The 12,319-nt window shown below is 39.0% G+C and overlaps 1 pseudogene; it reads left to right on the forward strand.

Annotated features, from left to right (window-relative positions):
* On the forward strand, nucleotides 1-930 carry LOC103545093 (olfactory receptor 1A1-like; annotated as a pseudogene).
* The last annotated feature ends 11,389 nt before the right edge of the window (nucleotides 931-12,319 follow it).

Here is a 12,319-nt window from a genome sequence, read left to right on the forward strand (position 1 = left end):
ATGGGAGAAGAAAACCAATCTTCTAACTTGGATTTCATCCTCCTGGGAGTTAGTGGTCAGCAGGAACAGGAAGATTTCTTCTTCATCCTCTTCCTGCTCATTTACCCCATCACATTGATTGGAAACCTGCTCATCATCTTGGCCATTTGCTCTGACATTCGCCTTCACAACCCCATGTATTTTTTCCTTGCCAACCTCTCCTTTGTTGACATCTGCTTCTCCTCTGTAACCATTCCTAAGATGCTGGCCAATCATCTCTTGGGCACTAAAGCCATCTCCTTTGGAGGATGTCTAATACAGATGTATTTCATGATTGCCTTGGCTAACACAGATAGCTATATCTTGGCAGCAATGGCATATGATCGTGCTGTGGCCATCAGCCGCCCGCTTCATTACACAAAGATTATGAGCCCACGAACTTATGTCCTGCTTGTTGTTGGCTCTTGGGTGGTTGGAAATGCCAATTCCCTCCCCCACACTCTGATCACAGCTGGTCTGTCCTTCTGTGGAAACCAGAAAGTGGCAAACTTCTACTGTGACATTGCTTCTTTACTCAAGCTGTCCTGTTCTGACGTCCACTTCAATGTGAAGATGATGTACCTAGGGGTTGGTGTTTTCTCTGTGCCATTACTATGCATCGTCATCTCCTATGTACGGGTCTTTTCCACAGTCTTATAGGTTCCCTCCACCAAAGGTGTGCGTAAAGCCTTCTCCACCTGTGGTTCCCACCTCACAGTTGTTTTTTTGTATTATGGGACAGTCATGGGTATGTATTTCCGTCCTCTGACTAGTTACAGCCTAAGGGATGCAGTGGTGACTGTGATGTATATTGCGGTGACCCCAATGTTAAATCCTTTCATTTATAGTCTGAGAAATCGTGACATGAAGGCTGCCCTAGGGAAACTCTTCAACAATGGAATCTCCTCCTAACCTCATACTTTGGAGACTTCAGTCACCAATTAGGATGCACTTGAAAATCTATCCCCAAAAGTCCTCCCCCTCCAAGAAACCATCTTTGATCTCGCAGGGCAATGCCACTCAGTTCTGCAGGCTTTCATTCATTGTTTCCAGGTCCAAAAGCAAGAATGGTGTCAGCAATATATGGCTGCACACTTTCAGGCATCTGGGATAATTGAGCTAAGAGACAATATTATCTTTGCTCTGAGCCTCTTTCAAGGTGTTAATGTAATAGTGGATTTCCCTTATTTCGTAACTCATTTATTCATTCCCTTACCCTCAGCCACTATTCGACCTTCTCCTCATTATACTCTAACTTTTCCACCTTTGGAAGGGACATTAGGTTACTCCACTGTGCTGGTTCAGATTGCAGGCAGCAATACTAGAAAGTCCCTCCTCCTCAGTCCACTTCTATTCAGATAAGGTAAGGTTACATAGATACAGAACTAGTGGGCTGTCCTGACCACTAGGCAACTAACTTTCCCAGATTGGATCAAAGTACAATCCACCCTATCAGGCCCCAGGAATTCTGACTTATGATTCAAAAACATAGTTACAGTTTCTTGCATAGGAATTATCATTGTATCTAGGCCTTGAAGCTGCAGCACTGGTCCTGTGACCACAACATCAAGTAGGGGAAAAAACCAAGGTAATACGGGAAAGAAAGAAAAATATAGTCATTATAACAATATACTCCTCTCTTGGCAAGAATTATATAGTCATACCAGCATCCTTCGCCATCTTCTGTTCCCCAGATCCACTGGAAAAACAGAAACCCATCCAGTGGGGATACTCCTTTAGTTCCATTCATGTTCATATTGGGTATGAGCACACACTCATGGGGGCCTATAAGCCAACCCTACATGTCTTTATCTCCCTCCATTTTAGATAACCACTGTTTTAATTCCCCATTCCAATTCTCTCTCAAACTAGTACTGTGAGGAGGCTGTCTCTCTTCCCATCGTTGTTCATTGTAAGCTGCAAAATGTGTTGCTTGGTCTGAAGAAATAATTGTCAGCCATCCAAAATGGTGCAATAGTTTCTCTTCCAGTTATTTTATGGCACTCAGCATTTGGATCTACTACCAGATAAGCAAAGCCTAGTCTAGAATCAGCGTCTGTTTGTGTAAAGATCCATTTGTAGCCCCCCAGGACTACAAGCATCAGTCCCACTTGCCAGCTATAATCAGAACCTTCCCCCCAGAGAATCTGCCACATAGTCATCTGCAGCCTCTGTCTCTTTTCCTGGCAGACAGAAAAAATCCTATTGGCATTTTGTGCTTCAGGGAGTGCAAGACAACTGTGTCCAAATTCAGACCATTTCTGCATCATTACAGTACTCCATGCCCACACATTTCATGGACCCAGGTGGCCCTCTCAAGTGAGCTCACAGGGATGTTTGCTTGTAATTCCAACCACCTTCCAAATCTGGAAAGGAGTTCTTCTGAAGGGCATCAACATGTCCTACTTTAATGCGCCCCTCAAATTCCTACCATGATTTCCATTGAGCTTTGCCCATGTGGGCATCGCTTTAGTGGCCAGGTTTCCATCCTCCTACTGCCTGGCCATATGGCTAGGCCATTGGCCACTGCTCATGAGTGACCAAAACCCAAATATAGGGGCTTTTATCTTTGCTCAATCCGTGTCAGGACCTGAACCCATAGCTACTCCAAATATTTAGCCTCTAGCCACGTGTGCCTATAGAACTCTTGAAATGTGCTAGTGCAAATTGAAATGTGTTGTAAGTGTAAATTACACTCTGGATTTTAAATATTATAAAATATCTCGATACCATTTTGTTTTATTTATTTTTTTAAAGGAGTCTTTTTTTTTTTTTTAAAGATTGGCACCTGAGCTAACAACTGTTGCCAATCTTCTTTTTTTATCTTCTGTTTTTTCTCCCTAAATCCCCCAAGTACATAGTTGTATATTTTAGTTGTGGGTCCCTCTAGTTGTGGCATGTGGGGTGCCACTTCAGCGTGGCCCGATGAGTGGTGCCATGTCCGCACCCAGGATCCAAACCAGCAAAACCCTGGGCTGCCAAAGCGGAGCACATGAACTTAACCACTTGGCCATGGGGCCGACCCCCTCGATACTATTTTAAAATGCTGATTGCATGTCAAAATGATAATAATTTGGAATACTGAGTTAATTTAACTATACTACTGAAATGATTTTCACTTCTTTTACCTTTTTCCTCTAGCTTTATTGTTCATCTTCTCAAAAAACTAATTCTTACTTTCATTGGTCTTTTCTATTTTTTTTGTTTCTGTTTCACTTATTCCTGATCTTTGTTATTTCTTCCTTCTGCTAATTTTGAGCTTAGTTTGTTATCGTTTATTAGTTTTATGAGGTGTAAAATTAGGTTATTATTTTACATCTTTACTTTGTCTTGACATAGGTGTTTGTTGCTACAAAATTCCTCTTTGAACTGCTTTTGCAGCATCCCATAGGTTTTCATATGTTGTGTTTCCATTTTTATTTGTTTCAAATATTTTTTTTTTAAAGATTTTATTTTTTCCTTTTTCTCCCCAAAGCCCCCTGGTACATAGTTGTGTATTCTTTGTTGTGGGTTCTTCTAGTTGTGGCATGTGGGACGCTGCCTCAGCATGGTCTGATGAGCAGTGCCATGTCCGCGCCCAGGATTCGAACTAACGAAACACTGGGCCGCCTGCAGCGGAGCGCGCGAACTTAACCACTCGGCCACGGGGCCAGCCCCTGTTTCAAATATTTTTTAAATTTCCTTTTGATTTCTTATTTGATCCATCAGTTGTTCAGAAGTGTGTTATTTACTTTCCATGTATTTGTGAACTTTCCAGCTTTTCTCCTGTTATTCATTTCTAGTTTTATACTATTGTGGTCAGAAAAGATACTTGGTATGATTTCAATCTTTTTAAATTTGCTGATTCTTGTTTTGTAACCAATCACATGATCTGTTGGGGAGAATTTTCCATGTGCATTTGAGAATAATGTGTATTCTGCTGCTATTGGATAGAATGGTCTGCATATTTCTATTTTGTCTACTTGGCCTAAAGTGTGTTTCAAGTCCAAAGTTTCTTTGGTGATTTTCTGTCTGGATGACCCATCCATTGTTGAAAGTGGGGTATTGAAATTTCTTCCCATTATTGTATTGTCTGTTTCTTCCTTCAGATCCGTTAGTATTTGCTGAACATATTTTGGTGCTCCAATGTTGAGTGTGTATATATTTATGATTGCTATATCTTCTTGATGAATTGACTTCCTCATAATTATATAATGACCTTGTCTCTTGTTACCACTTTTGGCTTAAAGTCTATTCTTCTGTATAAGTGTAGCTACCTCTACTCTCTTTTGGTTTCCACTTGCGTGGAATATCTTTTGCATCCCTTCACTTTGAACTTTGTGTGTCTTTAAAGCTGAAGTGAGTGTCTGTAGGCATGATATGGTTAGGCCTTATTTTTTTTTTATCCATCCAGCCACTCTATTTCTTTAGATTGGAGAATGTAATCCATTTACATTTGGAGTAATTTTGATAGGTAAGGACTTAGTAATGCTGTCTTATTGATTGTTTTCTGGTTGTTTTGTAGGTCCACTGTTCCTTTCTTCCTCTCTTGCTGCCTTCTTTTGTCAACTGATGATTATCCACAGTGGTATGCTTTTATTCTCTGAGCTTTATCTTTTGTGAATCTACTGTAGATTTTTACTTTGTGGTTACTATGAGGCTTACATGAAACACCTTACAAATACAACTGTCTGTTTTATGCTGATAACAATCTAACTTAAATCAGATACAAAACCTTAACTCTTTACTCCTCTCTTTTATGTTTTTGATATCACAATTTACCTCTTTTTGTATTGTCTATCCACTAACAAATTATTTTGCCTATAGCTATTCTTAATAATTTTGCTCTCAATTATGGTTAAGTGGTTACCACACCACCACATTATCGAATTTGAGTATTCTGAATCTGACTAAATGCTTATCTTTACTAGTGTATTGTATATTTCCACGTATTTTTGTGTTATTAATTAGTGGCCTTTCAATTTATCTTGAGGAACTCCTTTCAGCATTTCGTGTAAAGCAGGTCTGGTGATGATGGACTCCCTCAGCTTCCCTTTGTTAGGGGAAGCCTTTATCCTTCCTGAAGTAGGCTTTGCTGGGTGAAGGGTTCTTGGTTGGCAGTTTCTTTCTTTCAGCACTTTGAATATATCATCCTATTCTCTCCTCGCCTGCATGGTTCCTGCTGAGATATCTGCTGATAGCATTTTGGGTGTTCCCTTCTATAAAAGAATTTTTTTTCCTCTTACATCTCTTATGATTCATTTTACTGATGTGAATTCTACCTAAAATGTCAAATAAAGTAGTAAAGTATTCTTTATGTCCTTCATTCATTTCTGTCTGCTATTTCAAGGCCAATTTCATTTTTATCTAAATTTGTTTTCATTTTATACCATCTCCTTTTTCTGATGTCTGACTAACATGAAAAAATAATTTCTAAAAAAATTTTCTCTTCCCTTTCTTAAATTGTTTTCAAGTGTAAGCGTTTCTCCCAAGTACTTAAGGCATTATGCCCCTTCTCTTACTCTGTAAATACATTTTTTAGATTTTTTAAAAATGTCTTTAAAAGAGAAGTGATTTAATCAAGCCTGGAATTTGCCAACGGACAATTAAACTTAGTTACTTCCACCAGCCAGAAATTTTTCTTTTTAGGAGGGATGAGAAGGTCAGAGATTCCTTTGATACGTTAAGAAAGCTGTTGTCACTTTCCACAGAAAATATTTGAGTGTGAAAGCATCACTTTCTTCAAAGTTTTCTTGCATATCATTGCGCAATTCCTTGCCTCTAGTGGATACTCAGTAATAAAACTTGCATGTAGTAAGAGATTCTGAGAAGGACACCAAGAACAAAATGTGATTACTAAGGAAATATTATTATGTCATCTTCTCCGTTTCTCAGAGCCCATGTGCTGGACACTGGAGAATGATATGATCACGGGGCAAGTGACAACAGAACAAATTGGATGTATAACCTGAAATATGTCTAGAGGAGAATGTAATTAAACAGATCCTGTTTCAATATCTACCATATGCAGCCTCTGATAAGAGATTTTGGAGAGTTATCCAACAATTAGAAGAGTACAATAGAATTTAATAAAATAACAGTTAACATGTACTATGTGCTAGCTATGTGCTAGGCTCTGCTTTAAGGACTTTTCAGATATTAATTCATTTGAGCCTCATAACAAGTTTATGAGGATGTTGTTATTATTATTATTATTATTATTACTCTTATTCTAGAGATGAGTAAGTTTGTTCGATAATTATCTAAGGTCAGTTACAGCCAGTAAGAGGCAGAGCCTGGACTGACACCCAGCCGTAGCTCATAGTCTTCACCATGGAGCTCTACAGAAAGGAAGTGACCTCTGTGCTACAGGAGGTGCTAAGCCATAAGATAATGACCATTACTCTGGGCTGTTACAGAGGTGGCACACATGTGAAGTGACTGGATAACATCAAGGCCCTTTTCATCTCTAAGAATCTGAAAAGGTACAAGACTTGCCAGCATCATAGTAGATAAGGAAAGTATAATTCCCATCATAAGTCAGATGCTCCTCAGGTCAATGCTAAAGGAAACATAGAATATAATTCTTTATCTCTGTCACGCTTAACACCAGAAAGGCTTCAGTGTAGCCTGGAAGAATGACCAGGAGCTGAGTTTTAGTACAGTCCTTGTATCCGAGTGGGTGCTTCCAAATTTGTGCTGAACCCCAGAGGACACGGGCCCACATTCCAACAAAGAAGCTAGAATAGGTCAGCCAAGCGCTTGGACCCTGGAGACATACTGTCCCAGAAACCCTCTTGCCCATCGTTTCTTTCGGAAAAGAACTCTGCGAACTATTACTCTTGAGAACCATTCTGTCCCCTCAGGGCACAGCTGTAGGAGTATGTCAACAGATCTCAACAATTGTTGTGACTTTGGCCTGGGTGAAGACAAGGAAGAGCCATGTTTCAGAACTTTATAACCTGTTGAATAATTTGCAATTTTCTTTATGCTATATCTTGTTCTACCTCCTTGAGGGGGAGACTGGACTCCTCATCTTCAGACTCCATCCAGAACAGATCCTTCTACCTCTGCTGCTCCATGGTTGGGAAACCCAGGGCAGCTCTTTCTAAACCATCTCAGTCTTGTGTCCTGTGCCTCAGAATAGTGACAAGAGATCCACTCTCCAGGACTACTCCTGGCACTTTCTGCAGCATGCCTGCCTCCAAAAAGGGAAGCTAGCAGGTGCTAGTCAAGCTAGCTGTAAACTTCCCATTTGTGGAAGAGAAGTGACGGCCGCAGGGCTAGGACCATTTTTGACAGCATCTGAGCTGACTCCCCAGGTAAGGGCTGTGGACTTTGGAGAAGAGAGTCTTTATGGCTGTGACATCAAGGGTAAGACAGCCAGCAACTGCACTACCTGCATTATCTCCTTTGACCCCCATAAAATCCCCAAGAGCTCAGTAGAATTATTTTGTCATTTTATCAGATGAAAAAATGATTAATTGAATTGTCTAAAGTCATGCAGAGAGGCAGTGGCAAAACTAGGACTCACACCTTGACTTGAATCCATAACTTAAGGTCTCAAAGTCAAGTAGAGAGAGAGACTTAGACAGAGAGAGAGAGAGCCCTCCGCTTCTGACAAATGGCTATCATCGAGTTCTTGTCCATGAAAAGGGGATCAGGAAAGGGGAGTTCTGATTTGGTTTTCTAAAGTCAGAGCTCTCTCTAACTCTTGAAGTTGAGTGTGTTGTGTGCTGTGTGTGTGTGGTATGTATACGTGTGTATACACTCACACAAACCCATTGTCAGAGAGGAGCTACAAATCCACATGTACTCCCACATTCAGTGGCCATGCTAACAGCCCCCTTCAGAAAATTCTGGTATTTCATTGTCAGAGCACTGATGGGCTCAACTATCAGGGAGATTCAAAGCACTTGGACAATTTTTGGCCTTGTCTGCTACCCCTGATGCCAGGGGAGGCATTTGACCTCATGTGTCCCTGAAAACTTGCCCTCAGCACCATCACGCTCATGTGCTGGAATTCTCAAGCACAAACACTTCCCAGGGAGAGTATTTTAGCAGCCAGCATTACCTGTACTTCTGGCGTCTTCCCAGTGAACTTAAGCCTCTCACTTTGCCTCTAGCTTTCAAGGTGATGCACCTCCTGCTCCTCTTCCTGGGAGTACAAGTTTCTTTCACCTCTTTCTCCAGAATTTCTGCAGAAATCCTCTCTCCCCTTGATGACCCCCCACATCTCGCAGTATGGATCTCTATCCTCAAGTCCCTGTGCTTAGAAACCTCTCTCCCTTAGTTTTCTGTTTCATTAGTTCCTGCAATGATTACCTTTATCAGCCTCTTATCTTTCTCATGTTACTTTTCTTACATTCTTTTATTTTATCACCACATGGTTGTGCATGTACCAGATTGTCGTTCTAAAATGTTGCCCTATTGATCACTCACTTTATTTGTATCTCCAAATATTTATATTTACATTAAACAAAAGATTGCAAATGTTTATTACAGAAAGAGTTAGTGCAACCTACATCCGCCATCCTCATTCTCAGTTCCTAAGGAAGACAGAACAAAGTTCTTGCATTGCTTCACAATCCTCCAAGTATAAACCCAAACTTCTTTTCCAAACTGACTTTCCCTCTGAATTTTGGTCTTCCTAATAAAGATATCCAACCATTTTCTGCCTGATATACTCCTCCATTGTATGAATTCTTTGCCCTTGTGCTTTCTCCATGAAACAGAATTTGGACTTCATCTGTTAGGTGATGAGTGGCCAGTGAGTTATTTAAAGAGTACACACAATCACATTTGCATAATATAAATAAACTTTCTTGTCCAGTAAGCAGACATCTCTATAAAGAAGCCTGCCTGAGAAAGGAAGAACATAGATAAGAAATGGGTTGGTAGGTAGAAAGAGTTACAATATTGAGGAGCATTCACTGAATGACTAAAGAGACTACAATATGTTTACCAGTTAATAGGAAAGAGCTGGTTTTGAGGTAGATATTGGAGAGAGAAAATACTGCAGCTGAAAGAATGGTGGTGTCATATACCTGAGGAAACAAGAGAATAAGGGTGTAAACATATTGGATACCTGGACATTTTCTTCTAACTCTTTGTAGACAAAGAACAGAATGGAAGTAGGTGTATAGAAATGATATGCAGGGGTAAATATTGAGAGAATATTTCCTTATGAGTTTAAGTTTCTCAGTGAAGAGGGATGTGATAGGTTTCTGGGAGAGTGTTAATTAGGGTGCATGGTGGGTTTGTGGAGAATGGCAAAGGTTTGAATGGACTGCCATGGAAAATGGGGAAAGGAAGGTTTGCTAAAACATGTGGAAGGTCCAACGGGAATTGAGCATCATAAATTCTAGCCCAGCATTTGTTTAATTTCTTCACTGCCTTGGCTACACAGAAAGAGGGAAATGAAAACATGGACAGATTGTCTTTGGGTTGAGGTTTTGTTGTAATGGTGCATGACCTTGGGTTGGTGAGAGATCAAAGTGCTGGAACTGGACTGGCTATCTGAGATGCCGTAGAGAGGCTAAGAGGCTGGAGATCAACATTGGGTCAAAGAGCAGGTATACAAAAAATGAATGAGCAGGGAGGGGTAGCATCACACAATTAAATAACATAGCATAATAGTGTTAAAAACAAAACCTACTTGCATCCAAGCAGGTTTTTTGCTTCCTCTAACCTGAATCTTTTTTCCATTGCTCCTTTCTCTCTTAGCATGATATATGGTCCACGGATCACTTTTCCCAGCGTAACTGGCTGTTTTTTCTCAAACTACTCACAAACAACACTATCTCCTACCTTCAGTGAAAATGAACTTGAACTACTCATGGCCCATGGCCCATAGCCACACTCTGGATCCCGTGATCACTAAACCTGTGAAATCTTTATGTTAAATTTAAATTTTTTTATTATGATGTTGTTAAAAATCAGAAAGACAAAGAGAATAATGTAACAAAAACTTTTCATCTAGATTTAACAAGTGGAACATTAGGTCACTGTTGCTCCAAATTTCTTAAGGAAACAAACAACACAAATAAACGTGAAACACTCATTGTTCCCATCCAAAATCTTATTTTCCCCATCCAAAATCTTATTTTCCCCACCCTCAGCCCGGAGATAATGGCTGTTCTAGGATGGGTAGCATCCTCTCATTCAGGATTTGTACTTTACTACCTTTGTGTGTATTATTTTATGTGTTAAATTTTTCATACACTTTGTGTTACATCATATATCTTCCAGCAACTTAATTTTTTCCACCACATTATGATTTTTCAAAAGTATTCCATGTCAATACGTTTATTTTAACTGTTTTACAGAATTTGTTAGTAAGAAAATGTCACAAATAACTCATTTATTCCTAAGTTTTCTGTATGACATTATGCATCCTTTGAATGTCTTCTGGAACACATGTTTTAGAATGTCGGGGGTCCAATCACGAAGTGGAATTGCTGAGTCTGCTAGAGATGCAAGAATTTTCAGCTTTCCTAGATATGATATAATTATTCTCCAAATGATCATACTAATTTTTCCATTTCTTCCCTACACTTGAGTTGTCAGACTTCACACTTGCTCCAAGACAAAGGATGTTAAATTGAATTTTGTTTTAATTTGGTTGAATATCTTTATTTCGTTTTTTTGTCCACATCAGTTTCTTCTTCTCTGGTTTGTCAATTCAAGCTTGCTGCCTACTGGGTGTTTGGTCTTTTTCTTGTTAGTCCATAGGACTCTTCTGTGTTCTGAATACTAAATCTATTGATTACGCGCAGAGCACGTATCTCATCCAGTCCATGACTTGTCTTTCCCCTTCCTTTATGGTGTCCGTTTCATACAAATGCTTTATTTTTCAAGTAGTCAAATTTTACCGTTTCTCTAATGTGTTGTGCATTTTGTGCCTGGATTAAGAAATCACTTCCTACCGTTATATCATAAACACATTTTGTTCTAAAGTTTTGGAAGTTTTGCCTTTCACAATTAATCCGTTAGGAACTATTATTCTGTATTATTTTTTCACTATAGGTGTCCAATTGTTCCAGTACTTTTTACCAGTCAGTCAGTCCAACTCTTTCCTGCCTGTTTCTAAACCAGCCCAGGTCATGTACCAATTTCTAAAAAATACTTGCTCTGTTTCTAGGCTCTCTAGTCTGTTATGTAGATGTGTACTAAGCCATGTGTGAAGTTCCAGAGTAAATCATTTTCATATCTGATAGGGAAATCCCTCCCTCCTTATCCTTTCCCTCAGAATGTCTTAGCTCTTCTTGGCTCTTTCTTCTCCTGCATGAACTTTTAGGTCAGTTTACTGTGTTCCATGTTTACTAGAAGCCTATGGTGTTTTGATTGGGATTGCAATGAAATCACAGATCACTTGGAGGAGAATTGACTTTTGAACAATATTTAGCCTCCGTTAACATTGCTTGTCTCCCCATTTTTTAGATACTCTTTTTGTCATTCAGTAAAGTTTCATAAGTTTTTCTAGTTTTATTATGATATATCATCATACAGTATTGTATAAGTTTAAGATGTACAATATAATCATTTTACTTACATATACTGTGAAATGAAGGTTTTGTAATTTTTTAATCCAGTTTGGGACCTTATTTGTTAGGATTATTTCTAGGTTTCCAAATTTCTCTTGCTACTGGGGATGAGGGTCTTTTTAAAAATTATATTTTGCAATTTATTTTTACTTAAGCGTAAGAACAGAATTCAGTTTTAATATTGATTTATGTCAAACAAATTTGCTGAAACCTCTAGTTCATCTAGAAATTCTCTTGGATTTCATTTGTAGACAATCGTCTTTTCAATGAATTGTAAACATTTTGGTCTTTACTTTCTAAATCTTATGCAGCAAAAGTTTTTTCTAGTGTGCTTTTCGTAAATAGGAAAATTCTTCAAGTGTTTTATGCAGAAGCCTCAAATTAAATTTCCTGTTTCATACGAATCTGTGGCCACATCTTGTGTGAGGGTCATTTTGACCCCAGACTTCAGCCTTTGGATTTAATTCCTTGTTGAAATCTCAAGGGTCTGCTATAGCCTCAGCTCTGGCTTACAACTCTTCATTTGAACTTTCTTTTTGCTTCTCTTGGTATTTTTATTGGAATTGCAATGAATTCACAGATGAATTGGAGGAGAATTGACATTTCTACAGTATTGAAATTTCCATTAGCATTGCTTATTACCCTATTTTTTGGCATTTATTTAATGTCTTCATAAAATTTTGTAGTTTTTGCAGCTAGTCTGTACCTCTGTTTTTAAGAATTACTTCTATACTCCTTTAAATTTCTGCTGCTATTGTAAATGGGGATTCTTTTCT

This window comes from Equus przewalskii, chromosome 10 (genome assembly GCF_037783145.1).
Source record: "Equus przewalskii isolate Varuska chromosome 10, EquPr2, whole genome shotgun sequence".
NCBI lineage: Eukaryota > Metazoa > Chordata > Mammalia > Perissodactyla > Equidae > Equus > Equus przewalskii.